This window comes from Poecilia mexicana, unplaced genomic scaffold, assembly GCF_051168715.1.
Source record: "Poecilia mexicana isolate PSO_F unplaced genomic scaffold, ASM5116871v1 scaffold_7, whole genome shotgun sequence".
Classification (NCBI taxonomy): Eukaryota; Metazoa; Chordata; class Actinopteri; order Cyprinodontiformes; family Poeciliidae; genus Poecilia; species Poecilia mexicana.
The window spans coordinates 3,166,400-3,186,673 of NW_028263376.1; the positions used below are offsets into that span (position 1 = coordinate 3,166,400).

General features: G+C 38.6%; 1 protein-coding gene across 1 annotated transcript in view; it reads left to right on the top strand.

The window, feature by feature from the left end:
- Window positions 1-1,190: 1,190 nt before the first annotated feature.
- The window catches only part of hdac7a (histone deacetylase 7a), a 95,359-nt gene continuing 76,275 nt past the window's right edge, over window positions 1,191-20,274 (top strand). The window contains exon 1 of the mRNA XM_088006883.1: window positions 1,191-1,378. The gene's annotated coding sequence lies outside the window, so the exon portion shown is untranslated. The remainder of the gene's footprint in view (window positions 1,379-20,274) is intronic.

A 20,274-nucleotide genomic window follows, 5' to 3' on the forward strand; every position in this document is an offset into this window, starting at 1 on the left:
AAATATTTGAAAGAAAAAGGAAGCTAAAGTACTGCCATCGTGTTAGCAAAATCCAGCCAATTCACGAGTGCCATTCATCTTGCTTGGTGTTGATTGGCTGTACCCTGAAGATTGGTGATAAGGAAACCAGTGGATGTTAGCTTTTGTGGTAGCACCATGATGGTTTCCACTTAGCGTATTAATGCATATTAAGGTATACTTGGTGTTTGAATTATTAAAGTGGGCAGTTATAAGTGTTTTTAGAGGGAGGACTCAAGTATTCACAGATTTTAGCTCTTCACAGGCAGCTGTGGTTGCCATGAATACTGGGGATTCACGGTAACTAAACTTAAAATCAACAGGTAGAGAGGAATGAGCACAAATGGTTGTTTTATCAGGCCAATAATCCCTAACACTCATCAAAGCTGATTTTAGAATGGATGAAACAGGCTAGCATGAACCTTCTGGAATGGCCCCAACCTCCACCCCTTTGTAAATGTACATTCTAAGCTTAAAATCCAGTCAAATAACCAAAATTATATCCTTCAACACCTTGAGAAACTATATCAGTTATCCATTGCGTGCTTCTTTAGGAATGCCTCGACGTTTCACACTTGTGAACCTAATACCAGCGCTTTCATCTTTTGATTAACACTTAAACAGTTATATTTTTTCCTGAAATGGTATTTCAACATCCAGTGGTAACAACAGTGGGAATAAGAATAACCTCCTGGATGTTTCCAGTATCGTTGTTGAGCACAGACTGCAAACTCTGTTTCCCACTGCGGATGTCATTGTTTTTTTCACTGTCTGTTAATTATTTTTGTGCTGGTATTTAGCCTCCTTCTGATATAGTGTTTCCTGCTATTGTCTTTTTCTACCAGGCTGGCTGTCTCTGGACTTGTGCCAGCCAGTCCCTCCTACCTTAACACACACACACACACACACACGCACGCACACTCACACACACATGCAAACACAGATTCATGACTGTGAACACACATACTCTTTGGTCTCGCTATTCTTTTTCTCTACCTCCTCTTGGCACATGAGAGAAAACACAAGAAGTCAGCAAACCAGCTTGATGTGTGTGCGTGTTTGCATGTGTGTGAGGAAGGGAGGGAGGGAGAGAGTCCACCCATCTTCTCAGAGGTTAATCTCTTTCTCTCTCTCTCCCTCTCTCTGTTTCGCTCTCTCGTTTACTCCGTGCCTTAGTCTCTCCCTCCCTCTTCGTCTTTTGTTGCGGCCCCTCACTTTCTCAACACTTGGCCAGAGGGAACTGATACTTCGCCTGGACCACTGTGAATGTCTTGTTTGAGTGCCTTGTCTCCACTCCAGAGCTTTGTGGATATGACTGATGAGACTTCGTAACACTCCCCACGATGCGCAAAGCAAACTGGTAAGGCAGGAAACTGGGAAATCTGTCAGATTTGACGTTTGTGCTGCTATCTGGAGAGGAGCATAAGATGCAAAATACCTCTCTGTCCACCTCTCTCCCTTCTCTTCCTTTGCTTTGGCCGGTTGGAGTTACTCAAGTTACCGGCTTCCTCCTGTTGTATGAGCCCTGCGGTTTGTGTGCAGCGCTCTTAGGGCGCTCCCACGCTCCCCCAAAGAGAAAGATAGGAAGGAAAACAGCGACAAGCATTTCACAACTCCAAAAGAAGTGGGAGATGCATGCATGGTTTTTAACCCCCACGTCTCTTCTGGGATGTCCTTATCTGTGCAAACATACTTTTAACATTTGTAAATCATGTTTGTCACTTTTTGCATGCCTCTTTGGCTGTTTTTTTATGTGTGTGTGTGTGTGTGTGTGTGTGTGTGTGTGTGTGTGTGTGTGTATTCTGGACAAAACCTTCCTCTTTTCCTCCAAGGTGGTGGAGAGGCTGAGGTGGTGAGAAAATTGGAAACAGAGCCACCCACAGTGGAAGTGAGTCAGCTCAGCATTTAGTGGTGTGTTGACTTTGGAAATGGCAGAGATTGAGGTGGTGGGGGGGTCCATGTGTTTGAGGGCTAGGGGGGGTAAAAATATATATAATGTCAGAAGAAAAGCTATCCATAAAGTGTCTATTTGTTCACATTTTCTGCTGAGTGGTTTCCAAATTCTTGAGTTGCAAGTGTCAGGCAAGGAAGAGATGGAGAGAAGAAAGAGAAGGGAGGAGAAGAAGTGGAAGTCAGGGGCTGTTTGTAAAGGGAGGGAGCAGCCTGTGTCCATCTGGGACAATCCCCAAGTGCTGAAAGCTTCCCCACCCTGATCCCAAACATCTCTTTCCCCCTCCCCCTCTGTTGATGTCTTCCTAGTTTACTCTCTTTTTATTCTTCATAATAAACTACACAGTGATACATTTCCTTTGTTTCTGCTAAATGGATCCAGATTCTAGCAGTGCTTGTTTCAATTTCACCTTTGTGGTCACACAGTGCTTCTTTCTCAACTCACCTTGTGTGGATAAGCATTCACTCTGCTTTCTATCAACACAAAACAAATGTTCATCTCAGTACAATAAATGCCAAAGAAATGTGAGTATTTCTGTAATAGGGAGCAGAAAAAACTTTAACATATCTTAGAATTTATGGAGATATTTTTTAAAATCAGGTGGATGTCTTCAATTTGACTTTTAAGCCATCAAAACAACTTTATCTTTATCCATTTTTAAAAAACATAACTTGCATAACGTGTATTCAATCATATTCCCATTGATGCATCTAGTTAAAACCAAGCTGCAAACATGGACCAGGTGTCCAGGCTTGGACTGCAGCATACTTTGAATTACAGAGGAGTTAATGATGGATTTAAGGTCTGCAAATACTGAGTTCCTGTGGCCATTAAGTGTAGTTCAAATAACTTACAACACATGCTACCTCAAAGGGGCTTATAAGACTAACACATCCAAGTTACTTGCATAAATAGATTATGAGCTCAGTCCTATCATATCAAATCCCAGTTGAGTTATGTCTATTCCAGTTTGACCCCAAAAACTATACAATGCAGGAAAACTTCTTGCATAATGCCAAGCGGTAAAATGTTGTTTGGATAAGGAAGGCCATTTGGTTACATTGAGTTTACCAGTAGTACATCTGGTTGTTGATCACATGACTCATGATTTGAAAAGAGTGTTTCCATTGCAGTTTTACAAAATACACAAATTTTGATGGGGCCAAAAACCACCTCCCCTTTCAAGAGTTTTTCTACATAAAAACTTGTTTTTTTTTTTCGAAACTGCTGCGTTTCCATGAAGCAAATTTATTTTTGAAATGTCAAATTGCCCAATTTTAAGGTTAACGAAAAAGCCACAATTTAGAAGCGTGATTGCTTCTTTAATTGTTGTCATACACACCTGAATGCTCCAGGCCAGCAAACCAACATAATAAGTCTCTCAGGTGCTGATGACCTGACTGCTACTTACCTTCCTAATCCCTCTAAAAACAACAAAAGTTTAGTTTTCACACTTGCGCATGATGTGTGTATACCACATTTTTGTTCCTTTGACGTCATATTTATCTTTTTTAAAGAACCTGGCAAGAGATCATAGATTATTTTAACCAAATTTTGCAACAACTCAAGTCTTCTGAAGTCCTATTGTTATGTAGGGAAGTGTCAATGATGTCAAGCAAAATAAAATCTAAAAGGAATGGCGTGCATTATTTTTATTGAGCCCCATGTACTCTGTTAAAACCCCCATACCCCCCCAAAATCCAATAATTTTACCACTTATTGTGTGTAATTGGATACACACAATAAGTCTAGAGATCCAACTTTTCTGTGAAGGCTTCTGAGGTTTGCTAGAGAGTATTAGAGAACAGAAAACATCACGAAGATCATGGAACAGAGCAGACAGGCCGGTTGTGGTGAAGTTAAAAGCAGGATAAGGTCATAAATCCATAGGAAAGCTATTAATTGTGCGCTTCCTCATGGAAAATTGGCAAGATAAAAATATTGTTAAAGAAAACAATGTGTCAGAAAACTACCATTGCATTCTGACTGAACACACTACTCCTACAGTGAAATGTGACGGTGGCAGCAACATGGTGTGGGACAGACATGCTGTTGAGATTTGATAGAAAGTTGAATGGCGGTAAATAAAGAAAATGCATCTCTGAAGCATTCTGCAACCTGAGATGCAAAAGAATGCATCAGATCAAAGCATATTTACATGTTAGAGTGGTCTAGTCAAAGTTCAGATCTAAATATATTTGATGCTTTTGTACTTTGTTTTTGTTTTATCTTGGCCACGATATACTTAAAATAGATTAACCGTCTCAATGGATTTCCTTCCTGAAGAAATGAAGATCTGTGGGAAAAAGTTGGAAATTGATGTCTAATTTGTCTGAACAAATTTCAAAGAAGAAATAGCAAACATTCCACATTTTATAAAAATAAAATTAAAAAGAAAAAAAGAAAACATATTTCCCTCCATTTCAAAATACACTCTACTTTATGTTGCTCTATCACTTAACATCCGAGTGAAAAGCATTGAGTTTTGGTGTAAAGTTATTATGAAAAAGTTTGAAGTTATGAAGACTTTTGCGAGGCATTTTATTTCAAAATAAACTAGCAAGTAAATGAAAGGAACAAAAAGCAACACCTACTTCTATAGATGTTTTTTTATTTCCTTATTTCCAAACAAAAATAAACCTTGACTGCCTCTTCAGTCCCCTCTCTTTGTCGAGGTTACTTGACCTACCTCTCAGCTCCTCTTCCTCCTCCTCTTCCTCTTCCCTGCTTTCCTCCTTCCACTCAGCCTGTGTGTCCATAGTGATAAGGAGACATCAACGGTAGCACTTCCTCTTGCCAGAGGAAGCAGGAAGTGTTGCTTTTCCACCACAGCCCCTCTGGACAAACACTGCACTCTGTCCACCTCACACATGCACATCCACGCACACACACAAGCACCTCTGCACTGACAATGACTTCAGTATGTTGTTGCTCCACTGAAAAGTTTTTTTTCTATTGTTGTTATGGGAAAGCACCTGGGAAGCAGGACACTTTATGCCTCTTTGACCTCTGGGTTTGGCTCTCAGGTCAGAGGATGATTGGCTAATTATTTCTCTAATCACAGTGTGTTTTGTTTGCGCCAACTTTGGCCACAGAGGCCAAGGGTGGCGCTATTGAGCTTAGAAAAACGCAAGCAACCGTCCAGCACAAACCGGCACAAACAACAAACCGGCACAGCAAATGATGGGATGCATTATATTAGTATTCATTTTTCTTTATGTTTGGTGCTGTCCAAAATTTGCTGACATTTTTCCTTACTAAGTTATTCCAAAATAATATTTCCACTATATGACATCTGTGGTTGGAAAACAATGATAATTATGATGTGAGCATAAAATTTAGGGATTTTATTAGAACGGAATAAGGAAAGAATTCACAGGCAAGGGGTATAATCTTTTTTGTGTGTGTGTGTTTTGTGTTTTTCTATTTTTCTGCTGTTTGGCTTATGAGGTCATTTATCAGACAGGAAAAGAAAAAATGGTCAAAATAAGTGCAAGTGGTGGATTTCTCTGCATTTACTGTGCCTTGTGTAACTGTCATGTTAAAATGAAAAACTGAAGTTTTGGGGATATCATGTGATAGGCCAAGACAGAGAAACACTTCATGGTGTGGTAGGTAGAAAGAAAATACATATTTTTTTTAACAAATCAAAATCAGTAAAAGTTTGCATTTGGCCCCATTTACTCTGATACTAATAAATAAAATTAAAAACACTGCATTACACTGTGATTTTTAGTTTAATGCAGAGTTCTGTGAAGGTCTTGTAAGTTTATTAAAGTATATCAGTAAATAAATAGCATCATAAAAGCAAAATTCTAGAGCAAAGTTGAATATTTTTGGACTATGTGTAAAATAGTCATGCAAACAAAATGAGCAGCCATGTGCATTAATTCTACACTGCAAAAGCACAAAATCTTACTAAGTATTTTTGTATAGTTTCCAGTGACAATATCTTAGTACTCTTGAAATAAGACAAAACTAACTTACAAATAAGTCTTCACTAGGATAGGAGCTCGTTTTAAGTCAATCATTCCCTAATATTGATGAAATTGTTTTTTGAAAGTGAAATATTCTGCCAATGTAACAAGACATTTTCCAATATTGTTAGTTTTAATGTCTTGTTCCACTGGCATATTATTCCAGTTATATCTGTTAATTTTTTTCTTCAACAGTAAGGAATTACTGTCTTATAACAAGCCCATGTATCTTCCTGAAAAGCTACTTGTAAGTTAGTTTTGTCTTATTTCAAGTGCACAGAGATTTTCAATAGAAACTTGAGCAAAAATACATGGTAAGATTTTGTGTTTTTGCATTGTAAAGATTTGCCCATGTCATTACATCCAATAGACTGAAGCTGCTTTCCAATCAGAGCCACTGAAAACCAAACCTAAGAGAAAACAAAGACAACAACAAAGCTTGCGAGGAGAAGAGATTTGAGGTGATTAGGAAATATTGGAGATGTGAGCTTAAACTATGGTCGGGTCAGGAGTCAAGAGGGGTCAAGGGGTCAGAATAGGCCCAGCAGCTCAACTTAGAACAGGATATCCTGCGAGGAAAAGTCATCTGTCTCTGTTTCTCCCTCATACGCTCTCTAAAGTTTCCCAGAGAGGGCACAACAGCAAGGAGAAGTGTAAGCTTTCACTGAAAGCCCTGGAGAAAACCCAAGTTCATCATTCATCAGTGACAGATAGTAGACACAGATATGGCGTTCTCCATCTCCTAATAAACTCGTAGTGAGGAATAAAGGCTTTTTATAGTGTATAATTTAAGCACAAAGATGTTTTATGCTGTTACCATCCACTTGTATCCACTTTGCCAAGGCAAATTTCCCTGCTAGTTTATCTTCCTGCATCTTATCTTAGCCAGACAGGCTGTGTGTGAAGATTATGAATCATCCCTGTTTTATTAGAATCATAGTCAAACATAACATTGATATTATTTGGCTGAGAGCTAAGAAAACAGTTGAGTTGAAAAATGATCCCAGAACCACTCCTACGTTTTTCAGTTTTTTTAATCTGGCTGCTTCAGATCTCTGAACAGGAATGGGACTCTGTCCAATGCTATCACCTGCTGAAGTCATGCAGATCTGTTGCTTTTCCAAAGATCCAATCACAACAAAGTTATTCGATCTCTTGCAGCACCAAATAATCACAGAGCTATAGTAAAGGGTAGAAGATTTTTCTTTCATCGCACATCTAAGAGGAAGATTCTAAGATTAAATACATTCTGGTTTATTTGCTTGAAAATAATATTCTTCTGCCAGAATGGTAGATATAAACCTGTAGACTTAGTCAGAAAGGCTCATCGCAAACTCCAGTTAATCTCCATGGCAACCATTCAGCTGTGCAAAACGCCTGGATGGACCTAGCCCCGTCTTCACGACGCAGCTCCTCTTCTGAGTTACAGTTTCCAATCCTCTGAGCTTCTGTCTCACAGAGCAGGTCTCCCCCGTAGCTCCCCCAGACTACTGCTCCTGCAGACTGCAGACTAGCCAGCAACAATTAGCAAACGGCACATTTGCTGAACATTTGCTGAACTAATAATATGAGCTACTTCACATTGCAAGGCTGGTAAAAACTTTGTTAAAGGGTTAATAGAGGAGCCATGTTATAACTTCCTGAAGGCGGAGCTTCAGAAAGAACAGGACTTTTTAAATAGAGAGAGGCCCAATTTCAAGTCATTAAATTACAAAGTAAGATTTCTTTTAAGCCATATTTGACCTATATAGCAGTTTTTGCATAGTTACTTGATAGTTGTATAAAATGACACAGTGTGCCTGGAAAATACATTATAGTGTACCTTTAAAAAATCTGGATTAGATTTAAATCATTGATATCAACTGAATCACACTCATTCATTTGTTTTCACAAGATGAACTCTTACAACAACAGTTAAGTATTTATGGATAGAAAATTTGGAAGCGACAGGATGTTTTACTTTAATTCAGGACAAAACCGTCTGGTGAATCAGGAGGAACTAGTCAGCGTTTTTATGAACATGACCAGCTGGTATTTACAGACTGCGCTTGGTTGTTTATATCAGCGCCATTCACAAAATTCCAATCTGTGTTTCACACAAACACCAACCGATGTGTGAAACAGCATTTTCCAAATGAGACCGGAAATTTTAAGACATCTGTTAACAGTGAAAACCAGCTCATGGGATTCATTCAAACAGTCTCCCTGCACTGCGATCAGTTCAGTTCAGTTTGTTTTCAGTTCAGTGTGAACTTCATTGCCTTATGAACTGGGTTTAGCACCATCCTTGTTTTGACACCAAAACTGCTTTGATGGAAAACCCCTACATGTGTCACTGCATGTTCATTAGCATAGTGTGTGAAATTGTCTCAGCTGAGACATTACGAATAGACCAAGTCTAAACATATCATTTATTAAATAAAAACTAATGCAGCAACACATCTCCACTCTAAATGAAACATGAAACAGTATTTTATTTTGGACATACTCCAAAATAAAACTTTTATGGTAATAGACATTTCAACCTGCTGTAGTTGAATTGTAGAATTGTAATAATAATAAAAAAGTAACTTTTTAATTAAATTAAATTAATTTTGTTTTTATTTTAAAAAATATTAAAGACTTTTTAATTCTGTAACATTAACTTTAATTTTAAAGAATTAAAATGCTACATTATCTCTGAAAAGTGTACACCCTCCTGTTGAAATGTCATGTTTTTGTAATACAGAAAAAAATGATCACGTGAAAAGAAAGATAATTTTCCACAAATATTGTTGAAATGCAACAATTTCCACTGAACTAGGGGTGCTGTGATAGCACAGGGGTTAAACACAACCCACATATGGAGGCCTTAATCCTTTAACCCAATCACTGCAGGTTTGATTCCTGGCCTGGTGACCTTTGCCACATGTCTTCCGCCTTCTCTCATTACCCACTTTCCTGTCAATTCACTATCTAAAAAGGCCACTAGAGCTAATAAAACCTTTAAAAAAATTCAACTGAACTAAATAAGCCAAAATCTGCTATGAGGGATTAAAAACCCTTTATTTTAATCTAACAAGACATTTTCCCAAATTATAAATTAAATAATCTGCATCCAACAGAACTATTACCTTTTCATCAATATTAAGGAAATATTTACTCTGACCAATGCTCTATATCTTGATGAAATGTGACATGTAAATTTTCTTTGGCATATTTCAACTTTACTAAGACATTTACACTACAGACTAGACCTAAAATACTTGGTAATATTTTGTGTTTTTGCAGTATAAATAAGTTTTAAACCCTTTCCGATAAACCTCAGCAAGAGAAGCTCAACATTTCCTCCCATGGCGTTCTGCTCAAATTTGAACAAAGGCTGCAGTTGGGTTTGTTTAAATGACTCCCTGAAGGATGACAGGTTGCAAAAACTGCATTGTAAACACTCTACTTGTGAGTCCATGTGACTTTGTGTTGCTTCACTTGCAGCCTAATTAGGCCTCCTGAATCCAAACAAACTCACAACTTTGTCACCAAGAAACAACAAACCCCTAGAATTGGACGGCACTGTGGAAAAGTAGCGCTCCAGTACCCTGCAACTATTGCCACATTTTCAAACACATTTTGATAATGCATCATCAGTTTTATCGTGTCAACTGAACATGCTTCCAACAAGTAATTTTTCCCCTTCAGTGAGACTTTGAATTTCCCCTTGTGCAACGGTTCTGGCTGAATACTCGTTAGTCTCATAATCATTTAGTCATGTCTACTGTTCTGACATTCATGTGCTCTTCGGTAAGGTGATATTTTCCGTAGAGGAACATTAACTTATCTCTTTTTTTTTCTTTCCTACTGTTGGGTTTTATCATGACAAAGGTGAAAACAGAATTAGAGAGTGCAGGACTGAAAACGAGAGATGAGGAATGAGTTTAGAGATATTTTTAGGCCTGTCTGGGTGTTTCCTAGTCATACGCTCACGCTTCTCAGGGTTGTTGTTGTTCAGATTGGTGGGTGTTATAAGGGCTGACTTTTGATGCGATTAGAATATTGAGAGTTTCTCTCTGCATGGGTGTCTGCTGCCGAAATATATCCGGGATTTTCTTGTGGTTGCCATGGCTTCCTGCTTTATTTTGGCCAACTTAAAAGCTCTAAATATCCTGAGGGTGTAAAAGATCTGCAGCCTTTCATTACACACTCGTTTTTTCTCTGCTGTGGACGTTGAGCCTGAGTTCACTCACAGTTTAACTAATTTTTTATTTTTTTTAACAGGTTCAAATTAGCTTAAAATTAACAATACTTTGAAATAAAAAATTAAGCAGTTTCAGATATGTTATCACCAAAATTCTCTTTTGAGATCAATTTAGGTGGTGGTTGATTAAAAAAATGAAAAAGAGGTAAACATTTCTTTCTCTGAACTTGTGAGCGTTGTTAAGAGGTGATGATACGGTTGTAAAGTCATGGAAAATGTCTGTCAGCAACTTGCTGTTTTTCTGTGCACAAGTCATCAGGGCCCTCTGTGGGGGTAATCTCTTCAAAGTCACACACCATGGGAACAGCTTTAACACACTAAAAAAATGCACAGCCTGTTTAGGAACATATCTGTTTTTGATTACTGTTTAAATATAGTTTTTTTTTGGTCATTAATTTAAAGATCTGCATAGAATCAAAAATGTGATAAAATCCTCCAATGGCTTCTGATTTTTGTAGCTTTCATTTGAAACGCTGATATATCTAACAGCACTCACAAGCAAAATCAAAAATCACTTTGATGGGGAAAAACTGAATTTTTCAAAAAGTGCTATGATGTTCCCATTTCATACATAATGATTCATGGAAAGACGAAACAAATATAGATAAATTATTAATCATCTCTGTTTTTGACTTTCAGCCTATCTGACCACTGATTGTAAATTACCATTTGTGTGAACCCAAGAGTTTTTACATGTACTGTCTTCAGTCTAATCCTTTTATCCTCCTGGTGGACAGTACAATGCAATGCAATTCTATCTTATTTATAACTCACTTTAATGCTGCAGTATGTAACATTTACAAAAATATATTTTCTACATTAATTAAAATTGCTATTATTTTGTACAGTATGTTTTGAGACAGTGTTAAAAAAAAGGATCTCATCCAACTCCTCCCTGTGCTGCTATTGCTTTATGAAAAAATGCACCACTCCCTGTCAAAAACAACCAATCAGAACCAGGGGGAGGGTCTTAGCGCTGTCAATCAACCTTATGCTAATGGAGTAAAAACGACTTATCCATCCATGAAATCCATTTTATCCGCAATCTTTAGTGGCCATGCTAACTAGCTATGTTGTGGTGAACCAGCTGTAGCTTAGCAAAGAGCAAGCCGAAAGCGTGAGCACGAGAGTGATTGACAGCACTAAGGATTTCAGCCAGCAGCAGAAATTTGTGAAACATCTGCACCGATCAGGCGTTTCCTGGCCTATATCAATTTCAGGTTTTTATTGATGTCTGACTTCCTAATCTTGATTTACTTTCTCAGCACTTATAAACTTGTGTATAAACTGTTAAATGTCACAAATAACAGGTAAAAAGGGAGGAAATGGATACAGGTCCAATGATAAAGGACGTAGTTTTAGCAGCTCAGGGAGGAAGTGGAAGACATTAATCTTTTCACAGATTATCTATCTCTTTTAAACCATCACGATGGTGACAGTTTTAAAAAACATATGTAAAAGACATTTTTTAAAGGTTACATGAAGCAGCTTTAAAAGGGATTTCAGGATAGCAGTTACACTCTGCAGTTGGACAGTGTTGAAGAGTTTTAACTTTTCTTCATTTGACCTGTTGATCAAAGGAAACTGTCAGATTTTGATCTCTAGGTTGAACATCACAAGCTTGTACTGACATGAACTCATTTACAGTAGCATGTGCTGCAGGTCAGGGTATGACAACCTCAACAACCAGCTTCAAACATGTGTTGCTTTGCACTGCAAGGCTGCTGTTTAGGCTGATGTCTAAATCAGTGATGCTACTACAAATCTTATGCTTTTACAGAAATTATACGCTTTATGGCAAGATAATGCCTGAAATTTTAAATCCCTTCGCTACAGCGTTTTATTTTGTGGCTTCAGCACATTTTCAGGGAGACCGGACCCGTGATGTGTAAACGTGTAATCTTCCTTACAGCATTATGAGCACTTGTTACTTTAAGCAGACCTGTAGCTTCTGCAGCTTTCATCAGCTAGCTGAGGCAGACCTTAAAAAGAGGGAAAAAAATCTTCTCTTTCTTGAAAGTGAAAAATTTTCCAGTGCTGACATTACCAGAAACTAACTACACTGCAAAACACAGAGTGATACCAAGTATTTTTGTCTAGTTTAGTGTAAATGTTAGTACACTTGAAATAACATAAAACTAATTTACAAGTAACTGTTCAGCAAGTAGAAGCTTGTTTAAGTCAACCCTTAATATTGATTAAAAAGGACAAGTTCCATTGACAGATTTATGGGAATAATGTCTTGTTAAAAGTGAAATAATCTACCAGTGGAACTTTTTATAAATATTAAGGAGTTGTTTCTAAAAAGAATCTCCTATCTTATTGAAAAGTTACTTGTAAATTAGTTTGGTCTTATTTCAAGTATACTAAGATATTTGCACTAGACACTAGACTAAAATTACATGGCAAGATTTTGTGTTTTGTGGTGTAACACACACCCCGATTCCGTCTTTCAGCCTGAGACTCAAATATGTAAACATACACGTGTACGTGGATGTCCATCAGCACAGAAAATACAAACATGCAGAGATTACATGTTTTTTCCTCTTTCCAAATATTTTCCAGGCTTATTATTTTTATCTTCTTTGCTCTTGTGTTTACTTAGCCTAGCAGAGATAAGAAACCTCTTCCTCGTTTCTATCTCTCTCTCCCTAACTTCATCATGCCGTCTTCCTCTGTATTCCCCGGCTCCTTCCCTTCTTCCTTTCCTTTTGCCTCGTTTCTTGTTCCTGCTCTCCTCCTTGGCTGCTCCCCCTCTCATCTGTTCTTTCCTCTCTCTGTCTCTCATGCAGCATTCTTTGCATTCCTTCTGGCTTCTTAAGGGGAAGAACCCCGCTGGCAGACCAAGGCCAAACATTATTACAGTTCTCTCCCCCCCTATCTGATCCCTCCTCTTCTTTTCCTCTATGACCTTTCGTTCTATTGCATCTGTGTTAATTCAGTTTTTTTCCAGATATTTGGTTCAAGAAAGTACGAGCCATTCACCAAAACTTCTATCTTCCCTAATTACAAGAAATTAGGGGTCTTATCATTCAATGTTACATAAAAGGAGGCTCATTCATGTTTACTCAAGTAAAAAAGGAAACCTGACCTCTTAGCGTCTTATGATGGCATATGAATGTGAGACAGAGTAAAGTCTCAGCTTTCCAGTTTTCTACAGACTTATTGGTGTCAGTTGTTGTGTAGAAGCTGAAGCACATCTCTGCAGGTGGGAGGCAACTTTGTAGCACACAGTTGACCACATCCTGCCCCATATAGTACTGAAAAAAGCACCGCGTACGTCAGAGTGGCTGTTTTTAACTGTATCACTTCATTTTAATTTACATCTGAAGGATGACTGATCAGGTTTCTAACATTGCAGTTTTTCTTTGCACAAGCTGACATTGCTTCAGTTTTGGACCGTTTTCTCCTTATCAATACCTCTCCCCCTTGTTCCATATTTGGTAACATTGCAACCATGTATTTATTTTATTGATGTGATTTACAGATTGTAAGCAGTGCTTCAATGTGAAGAGCATGGAAAACAATTCAATGCGTTCCATGCATTTATTCTTTCAAATGTCTTTTTATTAATTCTTAGAAATAGACAAGGTACAAAACCATAGCTATCTTTTTTTTTTTTTTTTAGAAGATTTTAACCCACAAATAAGTTCCCAGACAGTGGACACACACAGAGACACACACACACTTAACTAAAATGAGGTAAAATAAATAACATTTGCACAAGTTCCACACATTTAAGACAAAAATTTAAATTTGGAACTTGTGCCGTACGTTTTTAGTCATTTTTACCTTGAAGATCTCTTCCCTTTGTTTAGCTCTGTCTGTCTTCACATCATGTATGACCAGGTTCCCCCTCCCACAGCATTATAGAATAGGATGTACTTTATTGATCACCAAGGGGAAATTGCTTATTCGCTGACAAGCTACTCCCTCTGAGGTATTAAATATCAATAATGCAAATATAGCCGTATGAGACAAGGTTTATAAAATATATATACACCTAAGAGAGATGAGAGAATTCAAAATGACTAAATATATGTAAATAAATAAATAAGCATGCACATGCAAATATATCAATCAATACATAATCTATAAATAAGTACAGAAAAAAATGTGAATTAATTAGTTCAGACTTGGGCATTGTAAAGCCTAATGACTGAAGGCAGAAATGATTTTCTGTGGTGCTGTGTGGTGCACTTTTGTTAAATGAGTCTCTGGCTGAAGGTGCTCCTGTATCCGGCCAGCACGTCATGGAGACGATGAGACTCGTTGTCTCATCCTGTCCAAGATGCAGGGCTTCTTGCAGGATCCTTCTCTCTGACACCACTGTGCCCTTTTGACACCAGAACTGCCTGACGTTGCTGCCCTTCTGGATCAGTTTGTTCAGTCTGTTGGTGTCCTCTACCTTCAGCCTTCTGCCTCAGCACACCACAGCATACAGGATGGCATTGGCAACCACAGACTCATAGAGCATTCTGAGCAAAGTCTGGCAGATATTGAATGACCTCAGCCGCCTCAGAAAGTATAGGCGACTTTGGCCCTTCCTGTACACAGCGTCAGTGTTCTTGACCAGTCCAGTTTTTTGTCAATGTGGACATCCAGATATTTATAGTTCTCAACAATGTCCACACTGACCCCCTGGGTGGTAACAGGGGTCGCCGGCATCCTGGTCCTCCTTCTCAGATCCACCACCAGTTCCTTGGTCTTTGTCACATTGAGCTGCAGGTGGCTCAGCCCACACCATGTGACAAAGTTGTCCACGGCAGCCCTGTACTCAGTTTCATCACAACCAGCCACAGCTGAGTTGTCTGAGAATTTCTGGAAATGACAGGTGCAATAGCTGAAGTTGGATCTACAGAGCGTGAAGAGGAAGGGAGACAGGACAGTCCCTTGTGGAGATTCTATATCGCTGACAACACCGTCTGACACACAGACAATGGTCTGTTTGACATGATGTTAAGTGTTAGTTTTCCAAAACACATAATGACTTGCATGTACTTCAAAAAGTTCCATAAAGGTCAGGTATGTGGAGCACATGACTAATAGTTGCCTCTCACTCCTCCAGACTTACTGGCTTCTTGCTGATATGATTAATGTTCCCTTGTCTGGCCTGTTGGGTTATTAGGACCGCCAAACAAACGTGCTAGTCTCGCGCTAGGAGGACTCATAGCTCGTGGTCTTTTACCAAAGACAAAATAGAAATCATAAAACCACTAAAATTTGATGCCACTCTATTTTTGGTTACATTTCATGAAGAAGGAAGTTGCATGCAGTCTTCTGAGGTGTTCATGTTCCCTTCAGTTGTTCTTGGTGTAGCACCACCACAGGCGAGGAGGAGAAACAGTTTTTTTTTTAATACTAGTTTGGTTGGTTTGACACAATGCAGCATGAACGCGAACCGCAGGAGCTGAAAATGTAACAAATGCTGTAATTTTGGTCCCCAATGGAACAGAGTCTACTAGACCATCAAGTGCTAAATCACCCTAAATTACACAAAAGATGAGCCTATAAAGATAATTTGTTACACAGGCATATCAGAGTATGGGTTCCAAATACAACATTTATTCTACAGTTCAGATTATTTGCAAGCAAAAAGAAAATCATGGTTTTCCTTCCAAATCACTTCTTATTGATAGTGATGCTAGTTTATGACAAAAGGAATCCCAAAAAGACGCATAGAGTTCATGATACAAAATGTGAAAAATCTTATAGTGAGCCTTTATTGACAGTAATCAGATACAGAGTGGGCTCAGACGGAAGATGGGGGAAGACCTGCAGTGAGGATGGTATGGAAGGAAACCAAACCCCAGACAGCTGTGTAGAACCTCCATAAATTGGGGTGCCCATCCACCGCAACACTACCCATACTCCCCCAGGTTTCTGCATTATTTTTTGACAGGAAAGCATTTGCCATTTTCCCCTATGCAGTCATTCATTTAGCATAAAATTATGCAATATTCTGATACATTTTTGTAGTTCAGTGAGTGAAAAAAAAACACTATCTGTCCTGTATGTAAACTTTTTGTCCAAGAAATAACCTTTTCTAGATGTTGTTAATGGAAAACAGCACCTGATCAGTCCTGGATGACATTTGTGTGTCTGTACGCGTGTGTACGTGTGCGTGTGTGCGTGAGAGAAAGAGTGTATGGATGTATTCCTCGCTCCCTGTAGGCGGATGCCTGCTGTGCTGCTTTTCTGTCACCCTGTGGTTTTTGTTATTTTTGGCTTCAAACCGGATGTGATTCAGACTGCATAGTAGATTGTGTAATTCAATGGACTAACCACATACACACATGTGTGCATGCACACACACATACACACCATAAACATATATTGTTCCACACACAAACAGATAAAACACACACGGAGAGAGAGAGGACTCTCTCTCATACACTGTTGCATAGCTTTGTACACCCACACACACACACACATACACACAGAGGCACACTGAGGGTTTCTGGGAACGGCCTTGGGTCCCCCCCCCCACCACCCTCTATTCGATGAGGCACCCCGAGCGGACGGTGCAGCAGCACCAGCATAAGACAGACACACGCTTCTTGGTTTCAGTATTGGTCTGAAGCATCAGTTGATGACCCAGCTGACGCAAAGATCGGAAAAAAGGATAAAACGCATGCAGATGCTAGCACTCTATGGAAACTCGCGGACGGTTAAAAGTGGGGAAAAACATTCACAAGTACTAGTGAAACTCTTGTGAAAGGTCAGATTCTCATCCATCAAAAACACGTACCTCAAGGACAAAACACACAAGGATGCAAGATTAAATGTGAAGACAATTTCTAAAATCATTTTTACGCTTATTTTGCATCTGCAAACTCAACTCGATGCGGTTGTCATTAATCCTTGTTTAATTAAAACAAAGTTTTTATTTTGTGGCTTATTTCCTGTCGAATGATGTGTGTAACATTCAATTAAATTTCCTAGATTCACATTTAAGCAAAACATTTTACAGGATCTTGCTGACCACATTTCAGTGCGTTTACTGCTTCAAGCAAAACTGCCGTCTGATTCTTGGAAGACCGAGACGGTACATAGGCATTGCGTCAAATTGCTTGCCGCAGCCCGTGCATGGAGACTGTGAGTGTATGTGCTTGAGTATGTTAGCGCTAACAGGATGCGCCACTTCCTCAAGCAGGGGCCGCCAAGCTTGCTCTGCGGGGGCGTCTAACAAAGGCAAGTACAGATTTGTTCTGAGTGCAGAATTAACGACGTTTGCTGGTGTCAAACTGCCGGACCAATTCCAGTCCATTCACACGCACGGCATCCAGCCTGTTGCTGTTACGAACCAAACAGTAACAGATTGAGAATGCAGTTTTTATTCAGACTGCAGAGAAAATTACTGTTAACTACAATCAAGTTTAACAGATATTACTTTGCTGCAAAGCAACTTACCGCATCAGCCTGCAAAAAATGTCATATATGTTGGTATTTAAAGTGTATTAAAACCTAAAACTTGCAAAAACATTCTCCCAATAAAATAAAATCTGTTTAAGGATTAGTTGGTGAATACTAACCAAACACATATAAGTCAGATGACCACTGATCTCTTCTTGGATTCCACTAAACCAGATTTCTTGAACTACAATCCCAGGGTCCAGTGTCCATTAGATTCCACATGTATCCCTGATCAAACCCCTGAATCAAATGAATGGAGTACTTCCTCAGCACGTAGTTAAGTTCTGTCATCTTTGCTAATAACCAAATATCTGTTTCAGATTTGTTGCAGCTGAATTACGTTACTCTGCAGAACTGGAATTTAAGAACTCTGCACTAAATAATTTAACTATCAAATCTACTGAGCAAAAGTTATTTGAAAAATTATGATAATTCTAGGGGCCCTGACAGGCAGGGGGCCTTCTACAATTTAATTATTTATATTTTGTTCATAGAAATAAAATAAAATAAAAAATCAGGATCCTGTAAATACAAAATTAATCATATTGTATTTTCAAAGATTGTCTTTAGCAGTAAAAATGTAATGTTACCCCTCCCAGACCAAAAACCACACATCTGTTTTTGCCCTGAACCCCCCTGGATCTGCATGAAATGATTTGTTCCTGCTTGGAACGCTTCATGGTGACACTGTATTCAGCTGCAGTCAGTAGAAGCTGCATCTGAATACAGCTGCCACGAAACGACTGTGCCAGTTACTGTGCTGCTAAGAAAAGTTATAAAATCGGGTTTTCAAAAACAAATTAGAGAGAGGGAGAGAGAGAAAAAGGCAAGAGTGTTAATTTATAACCCAGTTTTTCTCCAAGAGAGGTGGGTAGACTGTGTGAGATTATCAACCATTTAGCATAATTAGCTTAGCTACAGACTACTGTTTGCCTCCATTTCACTAGCATTTAATGAATTAAGGAAAAAAATTACCAACATATTCATATATTTAACTTGTTCCCTGTGCCTTTTTACCACTTAACAAAAGATGAGTCAGTCAGCAGCAGCTCTAACCTATGTCCCTCCTGACCCATCTTCTCCTGAGTAAAATTAAAGCTGCAATATGTAACTTTTTTATAAATATTTTTTTTCACATATTTTTTAAAACTGTCATTATGTTGTGACAGTATGGTATGAGAGGTAATGTGAAAAATCTATTTCCTCTGCCTTCTCCCAGTGCTAGAAACAACCAGTCAGTGGCAGAAGAGTTTTAGTGCTGTCAATCACAATTTCATATAGTGCTGCTCATCATTCTTCCCCCTTGATTTGTGCTGTGTTGCAGCTAGCATAGCACAGAGCTGTGCAGATTCAAACTGTGAATGCTCAGTTTAGTTAGAATAGCTACTAATAATGACAGATAAACAGTTTCTTGTAATGATAAGTTGTTTCTCCACCATTAGCACATTTAGCAGTGAGTGAATGAGGCTAATTAACAGTACTAAGAGTGGCCTACTGGTTCTGATTGGTTGTTTTGGTCAGAACGGTGCATTACTTTAACCAGTAATAGTAATTCAGGAAGGAGATGGAGGAGATTGATTGTTTTCACAGATTATCTATCTCATAACAAACTGTTACGACATGGTGACAGCTTTAACAAATATGGAAAAAACATATTTTTTATTAAAGTTATGTACTGCAGCTTGAATAAAATGCGACTACATAGCATTTTTTAGAAGTCTGGATTGCTTCATGTGTAGTTACATGTTGCTTTTGACTGTTGCTTATGGGGAGAGACATTTCAGTAATCTAAAACTAATAGAAACAAATTTAAGCAACCTACTAGCATCCTGGATGTGGACTGTTGGATGTTAAATTCATGAGCAGTAAATATTGTGCAAAGCAAGGCGGTTGCAAGCCTTTAAAACTGTGACGCTTTTTAAGGGTCAAATACACAAAAAAAAATTGTAACAGCAGCTGCACAGGGGGGCCCAATCTAATTTTTTGTCAGGGGGCCCAAGATTTCTGGCGGCGCCCCGGTCCTGCTTGTACTGTAATTACATTGTCAGCTAATTTTAACCTTATTATCAGTATCATCATCATCGTTGTCGTCGTTATTATTATTACATTAGCAAATCTTTACTGTCATTCGCTTTCAATGTTAGTGAAAGCAAATAATACAAGCCAACTGTATTATTGGCTTTAATACATTTACAGAGACCCAACTTGTGACGTTGTTGGACATTTCTTTTACAGTGGTTCTTACAAACCTTCATTATGTTTTTCTCCACAGATCATCCGTCCAGCAGAGTTATGGTACTCTGGTGGGTTTAGTTTCACCACAACCCTCTATTAACTTCAATACTTTACAGATTACGCTTTAATCTGACCACATGCGCAAATTAGGTACAGTTTTAACCCTAAGCAATGCAATGCTGCATGTTTTGTTTAGTTTTGAAAAAATTATGGAGTCATAATTGAGAAAAGAAAAAGATTGTTAGGTTGTCTTTGGGCAAGCAGCATTTTGGTGTGTGAATGAACGAATATGGCATAAATAGAATACAGAAGTTCAGTCCTCTTGTAGATTGGAAGACCTTTTGCTTCACCTTTCTGCATCTGCTATTGGTGACGATTCAGTAAAAATAATTGCAACTCAGTTATAAGCATAAACCAGAGATTCTGATGGAATATGAGCAGGAGTG